Raw genomic sequence first — 27,035 nt, forward strand, 5'->3', positions numbered from 1 at the left:
AAAAAAAAAAAATATATATATATATATATATATATATATATATGTCAGTTTCTTTTTACACTAAGTGAATTAAAAAAAATTATCATTATTTAATAAGTAAAATTTAGGAAAATTCTAAGACTTACATGTACATTAATAATAGAGAAGAATAATATCCTTTAGAAAGTGCGATTTTTTGAATGACTCAAAATACCTTACTTCAAAAAATGACAACTCAAAATAACATTTCTGTCTACAATTCTTGTGAGTACTAGTATACATTTGCTTTCATATTTAATATGTTAATTCCCTTGCAAAGGAAAAAAAATCTATATTTGATTCTGAAATCAATCAATATCCATCTATAACAACTGTTTGGTTATAGTTTTTCTTTTCCATCAAGCCAGAATACTTCGGAACACCTTCTTTAGTTATACATTATAAATACTATTACTTTAAGTTGTAAAGTAATAAAATTCACTTTATGAAATATTTTAAAATAGGATGGAAACAAAATTTAAGTAAGAAAAAAATAGCTCAGCTACCCAGAAATAATCTTTTCCTCTTCCCTACCTCTTATCCAGAAATACTGCCACACTAACACAGCTACTTAAGGGGTATCAACATTGCCGTAGTGAAACCTTGCTCTAGTTGCCAAAATGCAATTTTGGCAACTAGAGCAAGAACATTCAAGTTTCAAAAGACAATACATCTCATATGTTCTACTGGATAAACACTGTTACTCTTGTGACACTAGCCCATCTTTCAGATAGCTTTCTTAAACATAAATTAATTTACAGAAATGTCTACCTTCTCCTGTCTCCTACTGAGTCTTGCTCACTCTTGACCCCAAACTCTCTATCCCACCAACCCCAAAACAATTCTTGGAGGTTCAGCATGCACTTCCCAAAAGGGCAAATGATAAACCTCTTTTTTGTTTACTGCTTCTTCTCACAATATTCCTCAATAGAAGAATCTCAGAGTCAGTCTCCACTTTTCCCTTCTTCTCACCCTCCATATCCAGGTCACGATAAACTCCTGTTTATTCTCTCTCCCAAACTTACATCAAGCTGCCTCTCGTTCTACACTTCCAACGCAAGCCCTCAGCCAGGGAACCATTACGTCTTACCTGAACTTGGACAAGAAACCCCTCCTGGAAGTCCACACCTCCCCACCCCCTCCAGTTAAAACGGTGTTTCCTGCTTACAGACGTTCAGCACCTTCCCATTCAGCTCCAGAAATAAATAAATAATAAAACAAATTCTCTGCCTTGGAGGTCATGTCTCTATCTTGCTCGCTCTTTTTATTTTCTTTATAGCGTTTCCTTTAGTTACTAAGCACTGCATAATGTTATATGATTATTTTAGTCTGCCTCCCGAAATAGGGTGTGTGTTCCCTGAAGGCAAAGATTGTTTCTGTCTTGTTCACTCTGCAGACTCTCACCAGTTTTTGAATTATGGTTCTTTTGCGTATTCAATTCAGTTTTCCTTGCTTATATTTTAAATAGTTTTGTGATCATAAATGCCATAATATATATTCACTTAAAATTTTGAGTTATAGGAATGTTAATAAATATCAATTACAGTGTAAAATATTGGTTATACTGTGTAACAGGTTTTAAGTAACATATTTTTAGTTTATTAACTTATAATGTGTTTCCTAGCCATAATCTGTGACAATTTGCATTTTAAAATAATTTTAAAATTACAGAATATTTACAAAAATAATACAGAGAGTTCCATATACCCTTATCTAGACTCTCCTAATGTTAACATCTTATATAGTACAATTAACATTCATATGATAATATTAACTAAACTATAGCTTTTATTCTAATTTCACCAGTTTTTCCACTAATGTCTTTTTTCTATTACTGAATCTAAGGATCCAACATTGCATTAAGTTGCTGTGTCTCTTGATCTCCTACAATTTTTGACACTCAGGCAGTCTTGGGCTTTTAAGACCTTAATACTTTTGAAAAACTTTAGTCAGATATTTTATAGAAGGTGTCTCAATTTGTGTTTGTCTGATGTTACCTTAAAATTTGATTGAAGCTTTGCATTTTGGGCAAGAGTAACACAGAGGTGATGTGAATTTAGTGGGTGCAAGATATCTATTGAGTCATTACTGGTGATATTAATCTTAAACACTTGGATAAGGTCATAATCCAGTAATAACATTATTATGATTGCTATTATCATTATTATTATTATTATTATTATTATTATTAGGACTCTAGTACTACTACAACAACTACTGAGACAGTTATAGATGTGACCTTTGGAAGCACTTTGAGTTTGGTTCCTGTGTTCTGTATGACATGCCTCCATCCTTTTTAAAAGAACTTCCTCACTTTTTGGCACTACAGATGTCCCAGACTCATATGTTAAAAGTCTGATATACATATATGGCATATATAGTTATTGAAATACATATGTTTTTATTGATATCAAGAGTCACCAGTATCAAAAAATAACTTTATTCTACTTATAGCACAATCAACAATCAGATTAGTCCCTTCAAAAGTGACCCAAGAATAGCCAGATACAAAAACATCTTATGCAATGGTCAGGCTTACTGCAGGCAAGAGATGAAGAGGAATTCTGTCTACTTAAAAAGAGAAAAGACACCATTCACTGCCCTGATCCATTCCCACCTCTTATTTTCTGAGTTCTCTTAGAGACAGGGTGGAAAGGATCCTTGGGATAACACTTTGGAAAGTAAATGTATCACTCCAAGGGGAAGATAAACTCTTTTCTCACCACTGTCCAGGATTCCATCCTATTTGACACGTAAACACCTAGGAAGATAATGCTTTCACCTAGATGCCTATCCCTGAATGCTAACATTTGGGTCTCTGAGAGATAAGAGAAACGTTATTGGATGGAATCCATTAGCTCCATCATTAGCTGGGGGCAGGGGGAAGGCTGCTCATCTATTCTTCATTGTATGTGAAGTGTAAAATATTTTAAGGGAAGTGACAGCAAACACTCTTTATCTTTATGATGTAAGATTTCCCATGGCTCAGGAGACTAAGGCTTACACAGTAACACTAAGAAATCCAGGTTAAGATTTATTTTCTCACATTCATCTTGTATTCTTCCTGCCCCAGGACTGGAATCAAAGAGGTCTCCAAAGAACCCTGGCAACTTTTATTGAATGATGGTAGTTAGAAACAGTATTGGACATGAGGTACGCTCCCTGGTATTTGAATGCCACGTCTTCTAGGTCTTCTCTGTAGACAGAGATAAGAAACTATCTATCTATCTATCTATCTATCTATATCTATATATATTATATATATATATATGTAAGCTAGCCCATGTCTAAATACTCATCTATATTTCATTTCTGATGTATCTTTCTATTTATCTATCTATCAATTAGGTTGGTCAAAAGGTGCCTTAGGTTTTTAAGTAAAAATAAAAGACACTTTTCTCATTTTCCCCAAGAACTTTATTGAACAACATATTCACCCTTTTGTTCCTGCCTTCTGCCAGTTTTCAGGCAACTTCATAATTCCATCTTCCCAAAACTTTTTTATCTTTTTGAGCAAAGAACTGTTCCAGGTGCCTTTTACAGTCTTCCAGGGAATTAAATTTTTTTTCCATTAAGAGAATTTTGTAAAGTCTGAAATAAATGGAAATCTGAAGATGCAATGTCTGGTGAATACGGAGGATGAATCAGAATTTCCCAGCCAAGCTGTAACAGTTTTTATCTGGTCATCAAAAAAACATGTGGTCTTGTGTTATCCTGATGGAAGATTATGCAATTTATGTTGACTAATTCTGGACGCTTTTCATTGAGTGCTGTTTTCAGTTGGTCTAATTGGGAGCAGTACTTGTTGGAATGAATTGTTTGGTTTTCTGGAAAGAGCTCATAATAGAGGACTCCCTTCCAATCCCACCATATAAACAACATCACTTTCTTTGGGTGAAGACCGGGCTTTGGTGTGGTTGGTAGTGGTTCATTTCACTTGCCCCATGATCTCTTCCGTTCCACATTATTGTACAGTATCCACTTTTCATCATCCATCACATTTGTTTTAAAAATGGAATGTTTTCGTTATGTTTAAATAGAGAATCACATGCAGACATACAGTAAAAAAGGTTTATTTCACTTAACTTATATGGAATGTAAACACCAAAGTGATGAACACAACTAAGCTGGTGCAAATGATTTTCAACGCTTGATTTGGATATTTGAGTATGGTGGCTATCTCCCATGTGGTATAACATCAGTTGTTCTCAATTAATGTCTCAATTTGATAGCTATAAGCTTCAATGTGTCTACCTGACCGAGGAGCAACATCCAGTGAGAAATCTCCAGTATGAAACTTTGCAAACCACTTTTGATAAGTTTGAACAGTCACAGCACCTTTTCCATATACTGCACAAACCTTTTTTGAGATTCAGTTGCATTTTTACCTTTCTTGAAATAATAAAGCATAATACGCTGGAAATGTTATATTTCTTTCATCTTCTATATTAAAATGGCTAAACAAAAATCCACCAATTTTGGTAAGACTTTTTTTAAATGCACGCTGATATGACAGTTGTCACATACAATCTAATAAAATTGTTTCAAATTAAGTTAAAGACAACTAAGTGCTACTAGAGCCATCTTACAGAAAATAAAAAACAAAACAAAAACAAACAAAAAAAAACGGATATTTTGGTCAACTCAATATCTATGCCTTTTTCCAACACCAAATCTTCCTTCCAGCATTCCTCCTTTGCTTATTTTCAATTTCATTCTCTGACTGTGAGAAACCTGGGTGAAGATTTGTTTTAATATTAACCTTATTCTGGGTATAATAAATTTTAGCATAGCTACAAATATTCATAATTCCTACATTAAAGACATAATTAGAAAAGAAATTAAGCACCAATACATATCAATATTTCCAATTAAGGACTAAGCTACTCAAGATATACATGAACTTCAACTTTAAATTTACTAATAATAACTTGTAGTTTGTAATTTTCTTGGACAAAGAAAGGAATATAGGAGGACCTTCAAGATGGTGGAGGAGTAAGACGTGGAGATCACTTTCCTCCCCACAAACACATCAAAAATACATCTACATGTGGAACAACTCCTACAGAAAACATACTGAATGCTGGCAGAAGACCTCAGGCTTCCCAAAAGGCAAGAAACTCCCCATTTACCTGGCCGTGTGGCTGACAGGGTCTTGGTGCTCTAGCCAGGTGTCAGGTCTGAGCCTCTGAGGTGTGAGAGCCAAGTTCAGAATATTGGTCCACCAGAGACCCCCCTGCCCCTCATAATATCAATCAGCGAGAACTCTCCCAGAGATCTCCATCTCAATGTTAAGACCCAGCTCCACTCAATGACCAGCAAGCTCTAGTGCTGGACACCCTGTGCCAAACAACTAGCAAGACAGGAACACAACTCCACCCTTTAGCAGAGAGGGTGCATAAAATCAGAATAAGTTCAAAGACACTGCAAACACACCACAGAACATGGTCCTGCCTGCCAGAAATACAATATCCAGCTTCATCCACAAGAACACAGGCACCAGTCTGTTCCACCAGGAAGTCTACACAACCAACTGAACAAATCTTACCAATTGAAGGCAGACACCAAAAACAATGGGAACTACGGAACTGCAGCCTGTGAAAAGGAGACCTTAAACACAGCAAGTAAAACAAAATGAGAAGACAGAGAAATACACAGCAGAAGAAGGAGCAAAGTAAAAACCCACCAGACCAAACAAATGAAGAGGAAATAAGCAGTGTACCTGAAAAAGAATTGAGAGTAATGATAGGAAAGATGATAGAAAATCTTGGAAATAGAATAGAGAAAAACACAAGAAATGGTTAACAAGGACCTAGAAGAACTAAAGAGCAAACAAACAATGATGAACAACACAATAAGTGAAATTAAAAATTCTCTAGAAGGAATCAATAGCAGAATAACTGAGGTAAAAGAACGGATAAGTGATCTGGAAGATAAAATAGTAGAAATAACTACTGCAGAGCAGAATAAAGAAAAAAAGAATGAAAAGAATTGAGGACAGTCTCAGAGACTTCTGGGACAACATTAAACGCACCAACATTCGAATTATAGGGGTCCCAGAAGAAAAAGAGAAAAGAAAAGGGACTAAGAAAATATTTGAAGAGATTATAGTTGACAACTTCCCTAATATGGGAAAGGAAGTAGTCAATGAAGTCCAGAAAGTGAAGAGAGTCCAATACAGGGTAAATCCAAGTAGAAACACTCCAAGAAGCATATTAATCAAACTATCAGAAATTAAATACAAAGAAAAAATATTAAAAGCCTCAAGAGCAAAGCAACAAATAACATACAAGGGAACCTCCATAAGGTTAACAGCTGATCTTTCAGCAGAAACTCTGCAAGCCAGAAGGGAGTGGCAGGACATCTTTAAAGAGATAAAAGGGAAAAATCTACAGCCAAGATTACTCTACCCAGCAAGGATCTCATTCAGATTTGATGGAGAAATTAAAACATTTACAGACAAGCAAAAGCTAAGATAATTCAGCACCACCAAACCAGCTTTAAAACAAATGCTAAAGGAACTTCTCTAAGCAGGAAACACAAGAGAAGGAAAAGGAAAAGACCTACAATACCAAATCCAAAACAGTTAAGAAAATGGTAATAGGAACATACATATCGATAATTCCTTTAAATTTAAATGGATTACATACTCCAACCAAAAGACATAGATTGGCTGAATGGATACAAAAACAAGACCCATATATATGCTGTCTACAAGAAATCCACTTCAGACCTAGGGACACATACAGACTGAAAGTGAGGGGATGGAAAAAGTTATTCCATGCAAAGGGAAATCAAAAGAAAGCTGGAGTAGCAAATCTCATATGAGACAAAATAGACTTTAAAATAAAGACTATTATAAGAGACAAAAAACGACACTACATAATGATCAAGGGATCAATCCAAGAAAAGGATATAACAATTGTAAATATTGTTGCACCCAACATAGGAGCACCTCAATACATAAGGCAAATGCTAACACCCATAAAAGGGGAAATTGACAGCAACACAATAATAGTAGTGGACTTTAACATGTCATTTTCACCAATGGACAGATCCTCCAAAATGAAAATAAATAAGGAAACACAAGCTTTAAATGACACATTAAAGATGGACTTAATTGATATTTATAGGACATTCCATCCAAAAACAACAGAAGACACTTTCTTCTCTAGTGCTCATGGAACATTCTCTAGGATAGATCACATCTTGGGTCACAAATCAAGCCTTGGTTAATTTAAGAAAATTGAAATCCTTTCAAATATCTTTTCCAACATAACACTATGAGACTAGATATCAGTTACAGGAAAAAATCTGTAAAAAATACAAACACATGGAGGCTAAACCATACACTACTAAATAACCAAGAGATCACTGAAGAAATCAAAGAGTAAATCAAAAAATACCTAGAAAATATGACAATGCAAACACGACGACCCAAAACCTATGGAATGCAGCAAAAGCAGTTATAAGAGGGACGTTTATAGCAACACAATCCTATCTCAAGAAACAAGAAACATCTCAAAAAAACAACATAACCTTATACCTAAAACAATTAGAGAAAGAAGAATGAAAAAAACAAACAAACAAAGAAAACCCAAAGTTAGCAGAAAGAAAGAAATCATGTAGATCAGATCTGAAATAAATGAAAAAGAAATGAAGGAAATGACAGCAAAGATCAGTAAAGCTAAAAGTTGATTCTTTGAGAAAATAAACAAAATTGGTAAACCATTAGCCAGACTCATCAAGAAAACAAGGAAGAAGACTCAAAGGAATAGAGTTAGAAATGAAAAAGGAGAAGTAACAACTGACACTTCAGAAATACAAAGGATCATGAGAGATTACTGCAAGCAACTATATGCCAATAAAATGGACAACCTGGAAGAAATAGACAAATTCTTAGAAAAGCACAACCTTCCGAGGCTGAACCATGGAAAAAAAAAAAAAAAAGAAAGAAAGAAAGAAACAGACCAATCACAAGCACTGAAATTGAAATTGGGATTAAAAATCTTACAACAAACAAACACCCACGACCAGATGGCTTCACAGGTGAATTCCAGCAAACATTTAGAGAAAAGCTAACACCTATACTTCTCAAACTCTTCCAAAATATAGCAGAGGGAGGTACACTGCCAAACTCATTCTATGGGGACACCATCACCCTGATACCAAAACCAGACAAAGATGTCACAAAGAAAGAAAACTACTGGCCAATATCACTGCTGAACATAGATGCAAAAATCCTCAACAAAATACTAGCAAACAGAAACCAACAGCACAATAAAAGGATCATACACCATGATGAAGTGGGGTTTATCCCAGGAATGCAAGGATTCTTCAATATACACAAATTAATCAATGTGATAAACCATATTAACAAATTGAAGGAGAAAAAAGATTTGATCATCTCAATAGATGCAGACAAAGCTTTTGAGAAAATTCGACACTGATTTATGATTAAAAAAAAAAAAAAAAAAAAAAAAAACAAACAAACAAACAAAAAAAAAACTCCAGAAAGTAGGCATAGAGGGAACTTACCTGAACATAATAAAGGCCATATACGACAAACCCACAGCCAACATCGTTCTCAATGGTGAAAAACTGAAAACTCCTCCACTAAGATCAGGAAAAAGACAAGGTTGCCCACTCTCACCACTATTATTTAACATAGTTTTGGAAGCTTTAGCCACAGCAATCAGAGAATAAAAAGAAATAAAAGGAATCCAAATCGGAAAAGAAGAAGTAAAAGTGTCACTGTTTGCAGATATCATGATACTATACATAGAGAATCCTAAAGATGCTACCAGAAGACTACTAGAGATAATCAACGAATTTGGTAAAGTAGCAGGATACAAAATTAACTCACAGAAATCTCTCGCATTCCTATAAACTAATGATGAAAATTCTGAAAGAGAAATTAAGGAAACACTCCCATTTACCACTGCAACACAAGGAATAAAATACCCAGGAAGAAACCTACTTAAGGAGGCAAAAGACCTGTATGCAGAAAACTATAGGACACTGATGAAAGAAAGTAAAGATGAGACAAACAGATGGAGAGATATACCATGTTCTTGGATTGGAAGAATCAACATTGTGAAAATGACTATACTACCCAAAGCAATCTACAGATTCAATGCAATCCCGATTAAATTACCAATGGCAGTTTTCACAGAAGTAGAACAAACATTTTCACAATTTGTATGGAAACACAAAAGACCCTGAAAAGCCAAAGTAATCTTGAGAAAGAAAAATGGAGCTGAAGGAATCATGCTCCCTGGCTTCAGACTCTAGTACAAAGCTACAGTAATCAAGACAGTATGGTACTGGCACTAAAACAGAAATATAGATCAATGGAACAGGATAGAAAGCCCAGAGATACACCCACACACATATGGTCACCTTATTTTTGTTAAAGGATGCAAGAATATACAATGGAGAAAAGACAGCCTCTTTAATAAGTGGTGCTGGGAAAACTGGACAACTACATGTAAAAGAAAGAAATTAGAACACTCCCTAACACCATATACAAAAACAGACTCAAAATGGATTAAGGACCTAAATGTAAGGCCAGACACTATAAAACTCTTAGAGGAAACCATAGGCAGTGCACTCTATGACATAAATCACAGCAAGATCCTTTTTGACCCACCTCCCAGAGAAATAGAAATAAAAACAAAAATAAATAAATGAGACCTAATGAAACTTAAAAGCTTTTACACAGCAAAGGAAACCATAAACAAGACAAAAAGACTACCCTCAGAATGGGAAAGAATATTTGCAAATGAAGCAACTGAGAAAGGATTAATCTCGAAAGTGTACAAGAAGCTCACACAGCTCAATATGAAAAAAAACAAAAAAAAACCACCCAATCCAAAAATGGGCAGAAGACTTAAATAGACATTTCTCCAAAGAAGATATATAGATTGCCAAAAAACACATGATAGGATGCTCAATGTCACTAATCATTAGAGAAATGCAAATTAAAACTACAATGAGGTATCACCTCACACTGGTCAGAATGTCCATCATCAAAAAAATCAACAAACAATAAATGCTGGAGAGGGTGTGGAGAAAAGGGAACCCTCTTACACTGTTGGTGAGGATGTAAATTGATACAGCCACTATGGAGAACAGTATGGAGTTTCCTTAAAAAAATAAAAATGGGACTACCATAGACCCAGCAGTCCCACTACTGGGCGTATACACTGAGAAAACCATAGTTCAAAAAGAGTCTTGTACCACAATATCCATTGCAGCACTATTTACAATAGCCAGGACATGGAAGCAACCTAAGTGTCCATCGACAGATGAATGGATAAAGATGTGGCACATGTATACAATGGCATATTACTCAGCTATAAAAAGAAATGAAATTGAGTTATTTGTAGTGAGGTGGATGGAACTAGAGTCTGTCATACAGAGTGAAGTAAGTCAGAAAGAGAAGAACAAATATTGTATGCTGACACATATATATGGAATCTAAAAAGAAAGAAAGAAAAAAAGCATTCTGAAGAACCTAGGGACAATACAGGAATAAAGACGCAGATGTAGAGAACGGACTTGAGGATACGGGGAGGGGGAAGAGTAAGCTGAGATGAGCTGAGAGAGTGGCATGGACATATAGACACTACCAAATGTAAAATAGATAGCTAGTGGGAAGCAGCTGCATAGCACAGGGAGATCAGCTCAGTGCTTTGTGACCACCTAGAGGGGTGGGATAGGGAGGGTGGGAGGCAGACACAAGAGGGAGGAGATATGGGGATATATGTATATGCATAGCTGATTCACTTTATTTTACAGCAGAAACTAACACATCATTGTAAAGCAATTATACTCCAATCAAAATGTTAAAAAAAGAAAATGTCTAAGTAAGTGAAGTTTATTAAATGTATAAAATGATAATTTTCTCTCTGAATTTGTATTTTATTTTTCTTAAGAAGGAAAATGAAACTTTTCAGAATAGTTGCTTTTTTATTACATAAGTAATTAATGTTAGTTGTAGAGTAATTAGAAATTGCAAGAAATGTAAAGAAGAGAACAAAAGTTGCCCATATTTTTACCACCCAAAAAAAAAGAAAAAAGGAATATATAATATGGACTTTTTTAATATAAGCCACCACCTGGTTTATTTTACAACATGTCCACACTGCATTGAGCACCAATGCAGATGTTACAAACAAACCCACAGTCCTGTCCCAGCAGGGAACAGGTCCAGTGTACGACTTGGGGTGGTCTTGGGGTGGGTGAGGGAGAAAAGAAAAGATAGGAAAGAAGAACAGACATTATTCCTCACTCTTGTTCCGGAATCTGAGTGATGAAATGCAAAGATTTTAAGCTGTTCTTAATCCCCTTCTCTCAGTCAGCTGATGTTCAAATATGGAATCTGGGCTGGTGCATCAGCTGGAATTGGGCAAAACAAGGGCACAGTGTTTAAAATAGCATCCACAGTATTACTGCCCAAAGTAGGCGAAATGAGCTGATGTTTTTCAACTGGTGCTTTTTACTTTTTCTTGTTTTTTGAACTCTTACAAGTTTAGAGGATATCAGAATTGTACAACCACAATCACAACAGAGCATCTGCTCAGTGTAAAAAAAAATATTGTTTAGGAAAAATAATTCAATAAATATATAGAAGGAAATGAACTAAGTTGGATGATACCAATACAGAAAGGCAGTTTGGGCTCCTTTATTTTGATGTTTTTTCAGTTATGACCCCACAAAACTATGTAGTATATTATGAAGACTGATAATATCTTTTATGTTAAAATCTAGTCTTTAAATCTAGCTGCTTCTTTAAAATTAGCATTTTACAAAGTTATTTTTGCTTCCATATTTTTCCTCTGAAACAGAAGGTAAATGTTAGAAAACTGGAAGGTGGTATTTCCCATTCCAGAGGCACAAACAGGGTTTCTTTATGTTTGGAGACAACCGTGGTTCTTGGTTTCTGGTACACTTGAGCCTCTGGCAACTTTTGGTCTCCAGAAGCTTCCTGGGAATACAGGGCTGAGATCCCCATATTCCAGAGCAGAGGAGCCAATCTGAAGGACTTGTGTCTTGGAAAGAGAGAATGCCATCTCCTTAGCTCTGGGTCCCCGTTATCTGAGGGAAGCAGAGGACATAGGTAGGAGCAAAGCTTTGTGTCATCAAGTCACTGCTGGAGAAGGCAGTAAAGCAAGCCTAGAGCCTGCCCGGTGTCCTAGTTTTGAGAAACAACATGCCTTCTCAAAAGTATAGGCTTCCTGTTTATGATCTAAAATAGATGCCTTTGAAATGATTTATCTGGACTTGTGGAAGGCAGTTGCTCATTACATATTATCTAACTTTAGATTTTCTACTTGATCATTCACACTAAATCAGGCTTTAAAAATAGACCAAACTAGACTGGAATATGTACATTTCAATAGATCCAAAACTGCAGAAGGCTTATATCACTTACTGACACAGCACCAGACCCAAGGACTCCATTGGTATAAATATTTCCAAATTCCTTTTCATTTTAATAACACCAGAGAATGGTTGGTACAAAGACACAATTACATATTCTAACATGGATTGAATTATATTGTTTGTCCAATTTACATAGTTTTGCTCCACTTTCTATGCATTTTTCCCTTTAAATCACCGTTTACAAAGTTTATATCTTTAAAAAAATTTCAAAAGACAAATGCTTAAAGGAGCAAGTCCTCTGAGTTATCTTTCCTTCGATTGCTGTTGGCAAGCGGATGGATCATTGTGGATTTTGAGTGGGTGGCCAAGCATTTCCACGGGTCACCTTCCCCCACATGTCTGGGGACAGGGGAAATTGGAAACTATATCTTTGAATGATGTTGGAAGAAGGGCACAGTTCTTCAGCTCTTGAGGGTGAGTACCTTCCTGACACGTTCTGCACGACCACAGTGATGATCCCACCAACGAATCCAGTGGCTTGAAATACCCCAACAACAGCTCTAAACCAGGTCACTCACCAAGGCATCATTCTCAACTATCTTCTGTGTCTCTCCACCCACTTTCTCCATGGAGCGACTAGTTGTGCATTCGAGGCTGTGCTCTGGCTTCTCTGGGGCATGGGCTGTGCTTTCTGGAGTTGACAGATACTCTGTGTGAATGTCTGTTATACTCGGCACTTGTTGGCAACAGAGCTGTCAAGCCAGCAGACTCATAGGGCTCTTGGCTGGCACCTGGGGCTGCCATGCCACCTTCCACACCTGGGATCATTATGTCTTCCGGCCAGACTCTGCTGGCTCCTTCTGCCAGACCCAGGGAGATATGATTCCCAAAACGAAAGAGCTGGACTGGCATCTTCCACATCATCTGACTTGACTTGTTCTCTTTGGGGAGGGCAGCTAGCTTCAGTGCAGGGGAACCTTTTAAAGCTCTGCAGCCGCAGGTCCTGGTGGAGTGAGAGTCAGGGCTGGAATGCAGGGAGCAAAACTCAGTGCCAGGGGGATCACCAAGCTCCCTTCAACCCCAGGAGGCAGAGGAGCAAACTTTGCATCTGGAAACTTTCCCAGAAAGTCAGTACTTACCTCTCCCAAAGAGGGTGGGAAGAGGTGTGCTGTAAGCTCACCAGGCCTGCCTTCTGGCTCTCTTTGGCCAGTGTGAAAAGGATGACCTTTTTAAAGTTACAGGGCCACAGCTGCAGGTCAGGGGAGCTGATAGGAAGGCCCTGAGCCCTGACAAAATTTGCTTTTATGCTGTTTCCCAGAAGGAGAAAGGGCATGCATTCAATAAGTGGCTTACTCTTTGAGTTTTACATTTTATTTGTTATTCTATATTTTAAGAGTAAGGCATACGCTTAGGTTTTTCTTGTTATGAGAAGTAAACAGTTCTTTATGTGGCCAGTATTCTTAGAACCAAGTATGGATTTGTTCTTGTAAATATTGAGCTTTATGGCTTTAAAAAAAAAGGGGGCCATCCTCATCTGGGTGGGCTACACGTGGCTCCCACTAGTAAATGTCCCCCTTGTCCAGGGGACCTGAGCAGGGGGCTCTAGAGGCTGCCTGGAGAACTGGCAGGGAGCTGCCGTGACCCAGTGGCTTTGGCAGTTTGGGAAAAGAGACTGCGCTTAAGAGCCTCTCTCCTGACTGGATGTAGCGCTGAGATGCTGGAGCCCAACAATGGCCAAGGCATGGATGCCCACATGCCGCTTCCAGCTTGAAGATGGAGGAGGCCACACGAAAGAACAAGAGCAGTCTCTGGGAACTGATAGTGACCCTCAGCCCACAGCAAGAAGACGGGGCCTCAGTCCTGCCACCATACAGAATGAATTCTGCCAACAACCTGAATAAGCCTGGAAGTGGATTCTTCTCCAGAACCTCCGTGTAAGAGCCCAGCCTGGCCAACATTTCATTTTGACCTCATGCATAGTCAAGCCCACCCAGCTTCTGACCTACAGAACTGTGAACTGATAAATGGATGTTCTTTAAGCCACCAAGTTAGTAGTAATTTGTTAGGCAGCAATTGAAAACTAATACAGATGGCCTCTTAGCATCAGAGCTGTGGCTTCATCTAAAAACTTTAACAGCCTAGGATTTTGGTTTAACCAGATAAACTATGTGGTAGGGGAGGGAGTGAATATGAGGTGTAAGATGACAAAAACAGACTAGTTACCCTGGTGTGAAATAATAAGAAATATAAGTATTGGTCTTTTGAAACGGTTCCTGATGCAGAGCTCCTAAACCCATTGTAAAGAGGGGTGATAGGAGAATCTTTTGTTTTAACTTTTAGTCCTTGATCCCAGTGGCTGACACAGAGCTCCTGAGACCTTTGAAATTTTCTGAGTGATAGAAATATCTGACACCAAACCGCTAAATCCTTTGAAATTTCCAGGAGTGTCTTTTGTTCTAATGAGGTGACTCTTTCTGGGTTCCTGAATGGGGAATGGTCACCAGAAAGACCAAGCCACAATTAGAAGCTTGGGGTTTTAAGCCCCACCTCTCATTCTCCAGAGAGAGGAGAGGGGCTGTAATGGAGATAGTAATCAGTCATGCCTCTGTGATGAAGCCTCATTAAAATCCCAATAGTACTGGGTTCAGAGAACTTCGGGGTTGGTGAACACATCCACGTTCCAGGAGCACAGCAGCCCAACCCACCTGCTGACCATCGGCTGCTGTGCTCCTGAGAAGCTCAATGTATCCTTTACCCAACAAGTCCTTATGCTTCCTGAAGGCATTGGGCACAGCAAAGAAGACACAGGCATTCCCTGCTGGCCTGCCATCTGGTGGGTAACAAAGAGGATGCCTTCTCCCCAGACATGGGGCGATGCTGTCCAAAGAAGGTCATTTCCTCAGCTGTGGCCGTGAAAGGGAGTCCCTGAATGCAGGCAATGACTTCTTCCCTGCAAGAGAAATTGGGCTACCTCTTTGGATGCACCACCAGCAATTTTAAGAAAATCTTCACTTGTTTGCTTTGTAAGCCTCAGCGTACTGGGTCCCCATGTGATGTTTGTGCCTGTGTAATGCTAGGTCTCTGTGTTACTCACAAACCTAACCAGAGCTTCTCTACTCTCTTGACTCTGAAGTGCTTCACCTTTCTTGACAATATTGAGTCCTTTCAAGAATCTTGAAATGAAGGCTGCCAAGATAAATCCCTAGCCCTGACTGTAGTCTTGTTATCAATAATCTTGCTGTAAGTGCCACTTTCGAATGTGTGATTTACTCTCTCTGGATCTGAAAACCTGTGATTATAAGGCTCTGAAGTCATTGCTTAAATTATATTCCCCATATCGTCAACTTGAGAAGCTCCATACTGGGAGGCTGAACTATTCTTCTCAACATTTCAACACTCTGCCATTACCGCAGCTTCCAGTTGATCCATATCGGGTGAACCAAGGCAACACTTCTTGAATTCTTTACAGAAATCAAAAAAGGAATAGAAACATTCAATCAATAATACTTTCTTCTTGGAAAACTCATGATGCAGGATTTGCCTGACATGAAGCTGCCCTTCAGTACAGAGAGAGAAGAAGGTTCCTACCCCAGTGTTCAGTTGATTGCCCACTGGTTAAACTACTGGAGGGCTTGGCCCAGCTGGCACAGAGAACAGGCTTTCACAGTCCATCTTAGTTCCTTTTACACAATTAATTCTTGGTCAGTTCCAACTGAACTGGTCTATTACGTCGTACAACTGTCCCAAAATCTTGTGGGCCAGATGCACGACTTTCCATAACAGCAGGATCATGTCCTTCTCATCGGAGCCCAGCCTGGTCCCGGTGGCCCCAGCAGTGATCCCAAAAGCGCCACCGAGACGCTGTCATGACAACAGACGGGGAGAGAAGTACCATCGAGAGGTGGTGAGATGGGGAGGAAGTGAGAACGGGATCACCTGTGCTAAAACCCACTTCGGAGAGAAGAAGCAAGAGTGCCCACCCCTCTCCACCTTCCACGTAGTCCCTGGAATAAAAAGGGGTAACCAACCCCCCAGGCCACACCTGACCGGTGTCCACACCCGGGGCAGGAGGCGTGCATGCCGACCTCTGAGGGCCTCCTCAGTTCTCTCTGAGCAGGTGGCCAAGCCGCTGGGCCAGCGACCCCTCCAGCTGCTGGAGCCCCGACCTCCGCGGGTGTCCTCAGGCTCCGAGGACCTGCAGCTACATCTTCGAAGCGGCCCTGGTGACGCTGCTTTCTTCGCAGTGCTGGTCAACGAGCTCCTGGAAGCCAGTGAGGCACCTGGATTGGGGGGTCGTTTTGCTGGTGACCCCCGCGGCGGGCCCTCACAGCCTCCCCAGCCTCAACAGTCGGCCGCATGCGACGGGCAGCGGGCGGGGTCTCCAGGGAAGACAGGCCTTCTCATCCAACATGGGTGTCGGGTGTTCCTCGCGGCTAGCGCGGAGTCAAAACCCTGCGCCTGAGTAATAGTCCATTGTATATATGTTCCACATCTTCTTTATCCCTTCATCCGATGGTTCACTTTGTTATAAAGCAGAAACTAACACACCATTGTAAAGCAACTATACGCCAATAAAGATGTTAAAAAAAAAAGACCCAACAGAGCCGAAAATAAATAAATTAAATAAATAAAATTAAAACAAACAAAAACACCCTGCGCCTCCTGGCCTGCCTGAGCATCTCGCCCCTGATCTCGAGCGGCTGCCGGCCTAGCCCGAGGAGCTCTGCCAGCGGACTCGCCGGGGCTGGTGACACTGTGCGCGCGCCCGCGCCTGGTCTGCCCGCAGCACTTGGGATTCTTGCCGGAGCTTGCGCTAACCCCCAGGACCTGGCGGGGCCCCGGGGAGCCGAGAGCCGAGAAAGCGTGGGCTCCCGGGACAGCTCCAGGAGAGAGGCCGGGCAACAGCGTCGCCGGGCAAGCGCAGGTGCTCCCCGGGGCTAGGCCCCTCGCAGGCTGATAAAGAGGCCCCGTCGGCCCGGGAGGCAAAGCCGGACGCCCCTGGGACGCAGCCCCGGGAGGTGCCCCGGAGGGCCTCCACGGTGGTCCGCGGCAAGAAGGCTGGCGTCCAGGCGGCCCCAGGGCCCGCGGTGGCTCCGCATTCCCCGGCCGAGTCCGCGAGCCCCCAGCTTCCGGGATGGAGACGCTGGTCCCCACCCGTGGGGGGACCGCAGCCCCCGGCCCCGGGATGGCGGACAGGCCCAGACTGGAAAGCAGCCGGGCCCGGGCCTGAGCCCTGCGGGGACCACGCGCCGGCCCGGAGGACGAAGCGCTGAGGCTGCTGTCGGCCGCCTGCAGCCCCGGCCCGCGCGCCCATGCCAGCCCGCGTCCCGCGGGTACCGTTGCTGAGCCCGGGGCGGGGCGGAGGCCTCTCCAGCGGTGGCCTTGCCCTCGCCGCCCGCCGGCTCGGTTCCTCGCGCTCCACCGCGTGGACGAGGCCGTGTCCCTCTCTGCGAGCGAGGAGGGGCTGAGCTTCCGCTGCGCGGCCTCCCGCCCGACGGGGACCAGTGCCTGGTGTCGCCCCACGTGTCTGAGCGCCGCGAGGCCATGGCAGCGGCACCGGCTTCCCGGCAGCTCCAAGGACGGCAGCGCCAGGTCCCGGCGCGGTCCCAGGGCGGGCGGGCGGGACCTCCGGCGGCTGAGGTGACGCCGTCCGGTCGGTTGGCGGCCCCCAGCACACTTTGTTGGACTCGGACCCTCTGCTCGCCGGTCCCTGCACCGCGGACTCAGATGAGAACTCGGAAGGCTTGGGGGTCCCTCACCGCGGCCTGCTGCCAGACCCCAAGTTCCTCCCTCGCTGTTCACCCCGCCGCATCTGCATGGTGGAACCCGAGATGCTGCGCCCCGAGGAGGCCCGGCGGGACATCGTCAGGACCCGGAGTCCTTGGCTCTCCGCAACTCTGGCATCGCCGCCCTCAAAGCCACCACGGTGACGCTGCCCAAACTCGGCCAACTCTGCGCCCAGAGGGAGCCCAGTGCCAAGGGCGGCCGGGGGCTCCTGTCCTGAAGGTCCTTAGTCCCCAGGATGGCTGCTCTAGGCCTGTCCAGGTCAGCCAGCAGCCCCGACCCCTCCCTGTCCACCTCAGCCCGCCTACCTGCCCGTAGGTCCAGCGCCACTGCTCAGCTAGTCAGCAATGACCTAGGCCAGCGCAAGAAAGAGGGTAGGCGGTTGGTCCTGGATGCTCTGTTGGCCGGCAAGCGGCAGGGGGACCGTGACCTCCAGGTGACTCTGATCTCGCCTTCGATTCTGTGCCAATGCGCTGTGGTCCAAGAGACACACGACCCGCAGAACATCATGGTGCTGGGCAGTAACACATGGTGTCCGTGCAGGGCGAGGCCTTCCCCACCCGCAAGGTGGAGTTCCAACCCCGATGCAGACCCCCACCCCCTCCACCCAGAATCTGCCGCTGTCTTGAGATTCACGTGTCAGAAATAAACCAAATGCTCTAAAAAAATGACAAAAAACCCACAAAAAACAAACAAACAAAAAAAACCCCACGCAGAGTACCACCTCTCTCCCCAATGTCCCCCAATGTCCATGTATTCTGTGAATGTTACCCTACATGGCAAGAGGGACTTTGAAGGTATAATTAAGGTTATGCGGAAATCATCCTAGATTGTTAAAATGAATTCAATCTAATAAAAACGGAGAACCTTTGAGACACCATGGAAAATGTGACATCACAGGGAAAAAGCCTAGAGCCTCCAGAAAGGAGTGCAACCTGCTAACAATTTTATTTTAACTCAATGAGACCCATGTCACATTTCTGACAAATAGAACTGGAAATTTACAAGGTTTAGTTGCTTTAAACCATGAAGTTTGTGGTAATTTATTACAGCAGCACTAGGTATAATTTGGTCATGGTCATTAGGACCTGGAGCAAGACTGAATTTGAAATCTAGTGCAATGGATGTACTTGAGAAACAGTAAACTATACTGTATGTTGGCAAGTAAAGGTGTCTGACTAACATTGCACAGAAAAGGGGAAGGCACACCATGGGCATTTGTTTTTGTTTCTGTTTTTGTTTTGTTGTTGTTCTTTTATGATGCAATATCTAAATAGTTTGGATAAAACCAAGAGAAGTTGGATATGGGGCCTGGCTTTCAGGTTTAGAATACTAAATGAGGACAACAGGCCTCTTCTCAGAATCATTTTGGAATAAGTAGGAACATAGGAAGTGGAAGCTAAGAGATGTGATGGTGAATGTTCTGGAACGTCTAGATCCTGTCGCATGGCAACAAATTTCTAGTAGGTCACCCTAGTAGATTCTTTGGTTTATGGGGTTTTCTTTAATTTGTGCCCCATTCCATTTCTGTAGTTGGTTAGCTAGATAATATATTTTCTGGGCCTCCTGATAGCTGTCCAGTATTTTTTTCAGCAGAAATGACATAAGTTGTATTATATTATTTGGTATTAAGAATGCTAACTGGGCATTTCCTCCCTGATCCTAACACAGCCCCCAAGTTTTTAGTGATTGCCCTGGCCCCAAATCCAGGAGTGAGCCTTAACTGGCTTTTATCAGTTCCTACATCCAAGAGGTACTATGGTGGTTGGGGAGTGTGGTCCAAATGGGTCCATCAACAAATGAGGTAGCTTTTCCTAAGGCATTTGATTTGCTTTAGGTCTTTGCTACCTAGTGCCATAATACTCTGAAATGGTGAATTTAAAAAAAAACAAAACAAAACAACATAAAATATCCATCATTCAAAACAAGAAATGGAATGTCTATAACTTTATTTTGGAGTCAGAAAATCCTAGATTCTTATTGCTCAGTATTCTGGGTATTATAACAAACAACAAAAAAGTGTCTCTGTGTGTGTGTGTGTGTATGTTTTGTCCTAAATAGTGACAGAGGTAATGGAAAAATTAAGCTTGAGATAGGTATAGGGAGCAAAGGGGATATTTACCTTTAAACAGGATGGGAGCAGGATGGATTATGTCTTGAAAGGCCAAGATTCTTACTGCAGTAAATAGAAAAGAAAAGAATGCATTGTAAAAAAAAAAAAAGAAAAAGAAAAAAAGTATTTTTAAAGACATAAGAAATGAAAGGAAGCAACAAGGGCCAGATGCACTAAAATTCCAGAGATAGAAAAGCCCTTTGAACTGAAACGTTTGCCAGTATTTTATGTCCTCTGGGAATGTGTCATATCTTGGCACAAGCTGTGTTTCTACTGGCCCCGACGAGCAGACTTTATCGGGGAGTAGAGAAACGGCAGAAATTTTGACTATCTCATGGTGCTGAGATCACAGACTGGAAACTAGAAGTACTGGTTATGCATTTCTTTGAAACAAATCACACCAAATTTAGGCTTAAACTTAGACTTGAAACAACAATCACTTTATTTCTCTTATAGTTTCTGTGGGACAAGAATTTTGGAAAGTATCAGCGGAGTGATTCTGGCCCAGAGTCTCTCAAGTGGTTGTAGTCAGATGTGACTGGAGCTGGAACAGCGGAGGGATAGAATAGCTGAGTGCTAGATGCATTGCTCACTCTCTCTCCATGTGGTCCCACAGCTTCTCCACGTAATCTCCATGGAACAGTTTGGGCTTCCTCATGGATTGGTGGCCTCAGGGCAGTTGAACGGTTAATATGGCAGCTGAAGGTTAAATGAGTGGGAGAATTCCAGTGACAAAGGCTGAAGCTGAATCACTTTTTAGGAGCTAGCCTAGGAATTCATGCTGTGTTGCTTCCATCCTACTTTATTGGTTGAAACAAAATCCTACCCAATTTCAAGGGGAGGGGAAATACATCCCACGCTTCAATGGAAAAATTGTCAAAGTCCCATTGTATAAGGAACATGTAGCATGGGAGATATTGTGGCATCTTAGGGAAATACAACCTGCTCCCAACCAGACATAAGGTGACTTTTCAATGTGAGGCATTTTCTGTATTCTGAGTCAATGGTGAAGAGTCAGGAACTAGGCCAGAAATGTAGGGTGAATTCTCCCATTGTTTTCCAATGTGTGGGAAAGAAGTCTGGCTGGAAAGAAAGGTTCTGCAACAAAGCCAAAAGGGGTCTCCCCGCAATCATTCTGCAGATCATTAATCTGCTTGAAGTTAAGAATTTAGCCCCAAACTTTGGAGGGTAGAACTCTCAGGGCTAAGGAAAAAGCCTAGAAGGAGCCTATCTTAGTCCATTTGGGGTGTTCTAACAAGATTGGGTGGCTTATAAACAACAAAAATATATTTCTCCCAGTTCTGGAGGCCAGAAGTCCAGGATCAGGTGTCAGTGTGGTTGGTTTTGTGAAAGCCTTCTTCCAGGTTGCAGACTGCTAACTTATTGCTGTGTCCCCACACAGTGGCAGGGGCGAGCCAGCTCCCTGGAGTCTCTTTAATAACGATACTAACCCCACTCATGAAAGGTGCCTCTCGTGACCTAATCACCTTCTAAAGGCCCCAAATCCTAATACCATCACCTTGGACAGTAGGTTTTTCACTTATGAATGTGGGCGGGGGGAGTCATAGCAGAACCCATGTGTGGATTTGGGGAAACAGCAGTGCTCTGCGTCTAACCTGTAGACACACCCCCTGACCCTGCTCAATGCCCTGTTAGATTACTCTGATTGGCCCTCACCCCATCTGCCCAACCCAAGGAAGTGTATGCCCTTGCTCTGGAAGATCTTCTGGAGCCTCTACAGCCTATTCTGTACACTGTGGTGGTTGTTTCTACATCTGAATCGAGCGTTAAATGTTTTACTTCCTCTTCCCATTAGTACCAAAAGGAACTCCCCAAATGAGAAAAAGCCACATGTAGAGAAGAGCTGGGGACTTTGGGGTCTCACCCTCTAACAGTCCTCAGAGCTGTGAGTCTCTGTGCCTGACCATGTTGACAACTGGGACCTCTAACAATGGGAAGCTGCCCGCCTTGAGGATTCGGGCTCGTTCTCTCCCTGGCATGTCAACCAGACATATTTATTTTCAAAAGCAGCCATTAGCTTATTATGAAATTCTTGTATAAACTGAGCATGTGACCCATGGTCGGTGACTGCCGAGCCCCATATGCCTGTTTGGGGGTAGATCAACTCAGACTCAATGATTAACAAAGAACGTAGGGCCCAGAAACCTAGCTAGTCAAATGGAAAAGTTATATTCAAGAGCACAGCTGACTTGCCCCAGTGGCCTCTCAGTATTTTCATGAAAAAGTGACAACTATCTAATTAGGGAAAATTTCATCCCCACTCCCTTGACTGAAGCAAAGCTGCTGCCTCAACAGGCCCTTGCTTCACAGATGGCTCACGGATGGTTTGGACAAGGTGGAACCTGACGGTGTCCACGAGGCTGCTGCACTGTTCAATCTCAGCATCAGCTACGCAGATGAAAATGACACGGTCTCTGTTTAGTGGGCCAAACCCAAGGCTGTTCTTGTTTACCTGAACAATACTACCCTTGATTAGCCTTGGTATAATATTTTCAGTGATGCTTGAGCTATTTCCCAAGAGGTTGAGTTCCAGTTTAATCTCCTACTTTAGAAAACCAGAGACTGGTGGGTTAAAGACACCACTCTTGGAAGATGCACATGGTGGAAACAAATCATGGCTAGTAGTCAGTCTCTCGATCATCACAAAGATGCCCACAGTAAGGGCCCTTTAACTGAAGAGACCAAATGGAGTCAAGTTCCTCATCAAGAAACTTAAAATCCAGATTGTCCCCACTACTGCCTATATTCATAATTGTACCAGACACGGCAACAGAACTGCTCTCCTAGACTAGGCACGGAGTAAACAGACCTATGTGTCTGATGCAGAGGACAGCACTGACTGCCAGATTTGTGTCTCCTGCCAGAAGTTGGTCCATTTGTCTCATGACAACACGGTGTGGATTGTGGCCCTGCTCACTCCTGGCACACCGATTGCCTGTACCGGAATTTGACCATTCTCATGACTATTTGGTGGGGCCATACCAAAGTGGACACTTTTTCAAGTTATGGTGGTGCTGTTCTAGTGTGATCAGCTGACTTTGGTCACATGATCGTGGCTTTTAAAATTAATCTGTGTCTTGTTTTCAGCTTTCTGACAATCTTATGTGATAAGAAAGCACACTTTTTCACAAAAGCCACTCAACAATGGTCTGGTAATCAATGTTTTCAGTAGACTCTCCACACGCCCTAATAGACACAGGCATTTGGTGTCCTTGATTATTGAAGCATCCTCCTCAAAATTTATCCAAATAACTTATGACTATTTCCCTCACCTGCTCCTAGTCCGCACACCTTAGTATGGCAGTTTGGTCATGAATGGAGCTGTCCTAAGAGAGGGGCCATCTCCTCTCAGAGACTTTCTAGATTATGATCAGAATGAAAGGTATGGGATTTCATATATACCTATTTTGAAAATTTGAACTTTTTCTCTGGTCATTTTTGGGTGTGATGATTCTTTCTCTTCCTCAGTTGCATCCCTAGGCTGGACTGGATGGTACCTGCTCCAACTGGCAGCTCAGCCAAAAGATGGCAAACAACTCTGATTCAGCTACCTGGATTCTCATGATGGCTTGCTGTGATAATAGATCAAAAGGAAAATGAACACTTGATCATATACAATGATTGCTACCCCCTCAAACAGTGGTCCACTTAGAAAGGGACAAATAGATATCTTTGCATGTTATAAAAATTCTTTTCCGTTGCACTCATGGTTTTGGACAAAAGATCTCGTTTCCAGTAAGTGTCGATTGAAAATAGGGGAAGCTATGGGAAGATGTCGATTTGGGGCAGTAAAAGAAGAGCGACAGTTCTAGTTCCTGGTGAGGAAATACCTCCTGGAGTGACAGGAGAATGAGGGGGTATTGATGGTCTTTGTCTTTTGCAATCATCCCTGGAATCTTACCCATGAAGGAGAACATCCTTGTGCAGCTCTCACAAACCATCACAAGCTCCTTAAATTTAACTGATTGCTTGGTCTGCCATCTCTAACCAGACAACTTTGACCACAATTAATCACTATTTTCCTTAATCTAACTGACATGGGCATTGGACACAGTAAGAGATGGCCTCAGACTCTGCATATCCCATGAAGAAATACTTGTCAACACCTCCATTTGTATTTCTCACCCTATTCCCATAGCCAACTATCAGACATTCTGTGTGGAGGGAGAATGCCACATCGCTGGTGATGTGGACAAACAGGTTGTAATGAAAGCCCTGAGGCAGTCATTCCAAAAACAAGGACTAGATTCAGTCATTTTAGCTGAAAAGGGAGCTATGAGGCTATGAGGTTTACCATCTGAGTGGAGAGGCACATTGGAGGCACCATCAACAGCTCCTGATTGATATAGGTCCAGTGTGGTGGTCCCCAACAATTGTCAATATTTTCTTCCCAGTGAAACCATGTGCACTCTTGGGACTTTGGAACCAGGTATTAACTTGTTTCCTTACCCCAAACATGGTGACTTGCACCTTAAGGGTTGTCGTATGAGACTTGCATGTATTTGAGGAAACATCACCAATAGATCATGCATTTGGGTATCTCTGCAAAATGAAGTGAAGCGATTTTGGTTCCTCAGGGAAGACTCTGTAAGAATGTGTGTGTGTAAACATAACATCAATCTCTCCCTTCCATATTCTCCAAAACCAAGTTCTTAAAAATAATTACTTGGAGCTTTAAACACATTTCCCATAGAAATGATGTTATTAAAAATAACAACAAAAAGCAAGACATGTATCTATTGATTTAACTGCGTATGTAACTAATGGCTGGCAACTTGGTTTCTGAGGTCAAAGGGTCCTGTGGCTCAAGGGAAAGGAACAGTTGGAAAAGGATCTCATCAGCACTGTGGTCCAGGGCTAGCCACTGAAAACAATTCAAATATATACAACTCATCTTTGGCACTCAGAAAACAGACTATAGGGAGATGAGTAAGGTACTCAACTTGAGCATAAAATTTAAGACGGTGCCCCCCAAAAATCCTTAGGAACCAAAGACATAATTTAATGTGATATTTTTATTAAAAAAATACATCATACTGACAAGGCAATACCAGTGGACTGGACACTGGTTTTCATAATGAAATTTATTGGGATTGGGACACCCTCCTAACTAAATTTATGCATTTCTTTCTCATTTCCTGGCAAACAGACTCTCTAAATTTGAGCCTTTTACATTGTTTTATTATACCTACTGGGCACAGTTAATTTAGGGGTAGGATGGCTGAGGAAGGAACTGTTTAAAGATGTGTGCACCCACCTGAATGTCTTGTTCTTAGGATTTGACAGTATATCAAAGTAAAGTACACAGTTTATGGCATTGTCCTCTGGGCCCACACAACTGGGTAGGAGTATTTGGATTTAAACAGATAGGGAAGTCAGCCCCAACTTTGAGTCTGTTCCTGGTTCAATACTTGAAATCAATCTTTCAGGTTTTTAATACTTCTGACTCCTATTTTGGAACTCACATATTTTCTGAAAACTGGGGTTCACATGTGAGTTGTTGCTTTGTTTTCACAGCATTTATCATGACAAAGGCAGCAGCAACATCTCTGACATGAGGAGTGAGGGAGAGGACAGGATATGAATCATGGTTGGGGATGAGGATTTGTAATTTAGGAGTTTATTTGGGTAAGGCCCATGTACAACACCTATTTCTACTGTGACCCAATGGAGCTGAGGAGTGCTAATTATTTGATGGAAATCCACATTGGCGTTACTTATGTAGACAATCCGGTGATTACTGGTTTGCTGTGTAGCATTTGCATTATAAAACTAACATTTCCTCTATGGGTAATGACACAGGCAGGAAATCTCATGAAATGCTGCTTGGTAAACAAAAATGAGAGGCCTAACATTTTTCTGCTACTAAAAGTTTGTTACCTTCAATACTAAATGAGTAACTACATTAATATTAGTGAAATAATATCCTTATGAGTCTTTGTTTTTAAAATTGTGAGAGCCCCACACATTCTTATTCAGATTGTTATATTTACATGGGATTGTAAAATAACCATCCAGGAGACAAGTGGTAAAACTATTCTTAAAGTGCAGAGACTTATATTGCATATCAGGTGATGATTTTCAGGGAGAAAAAATCAAATTCTATCTTCTATGCAGCAGGATGGTATTTTATGATAAAAGAAGACTCTTGCAAACAAGTCTTAGTATAGTTTTAAAAATTAGACCCTTTCTACTTCTGAACAACACTTTTATAAATGATCCATCAATGGCTGCTGCCAACATCCTCTCTCCCACTTATCTTATTTTCCCCTTCTCATTTTTTTTGATTCTGGCAGCTAATAATGTTTATAAGAACTGGAGGGACTTCCCTGGTGGTGCAGTAGGTTAAGAATCCACCTGCCTATGCAGGGGACACGGGTTCGAGCCCTGGTCTGGGAAGATACCACATGCTGCGGAGCAACTAAGCCCATGAGCCACAATTACTGAGCCTGCGCTTTGGAACCCGCAAGCCACAACTACTGAGCCCATGTGCCACTACTACTGCAGCCCGCAAGCCTAGAGCTCATGCTCCACAACAAGAGAAGCCACCACAATGAGAAGCCTGTGCACTGCAGCAAAGAGTAGCCCCCAATCGCCGCAACTAGAGAAAGCCCACGCGCAGAAACAAAGACCCAATGCAGCCAAAAATAAATAAATAAATAAACAAATAAATTTAAAAAGAACTGGAGATGCTGCAATTCTTAGAAGC

General features: G+C 41.8%; 1 pseudogene; it reads right to left on the bottom strand.

Annotated features, from left to right (window-relative positions):
* Positions 1-15,029: 15,029 nt before the first annotated feature.
* Positions 15,030-17,722, bottom strand: LOC102998006 (epithelial splicing regulatory protein 1-like; annotated as a pseudogene).
* Positions 17,723-27,035: the final 9,313 nt, after the last annotated feature.

The sequence above is a fragment of the Balaenoptera acutorostrata genome, chromosome 14 (assembly GCF_949987535.1).
Source record: "Balaenoptera acutorostrata chromosome 14, mBalAcu1.1, whole genome shotgun sequence".
Lineage (NCBI taxonomy): Eukaryota > Metazoa > Chordata > Mammalia > Artiodactyla > Balaenopteridae > Balaenoptera > Balaenoptera acutorostrata.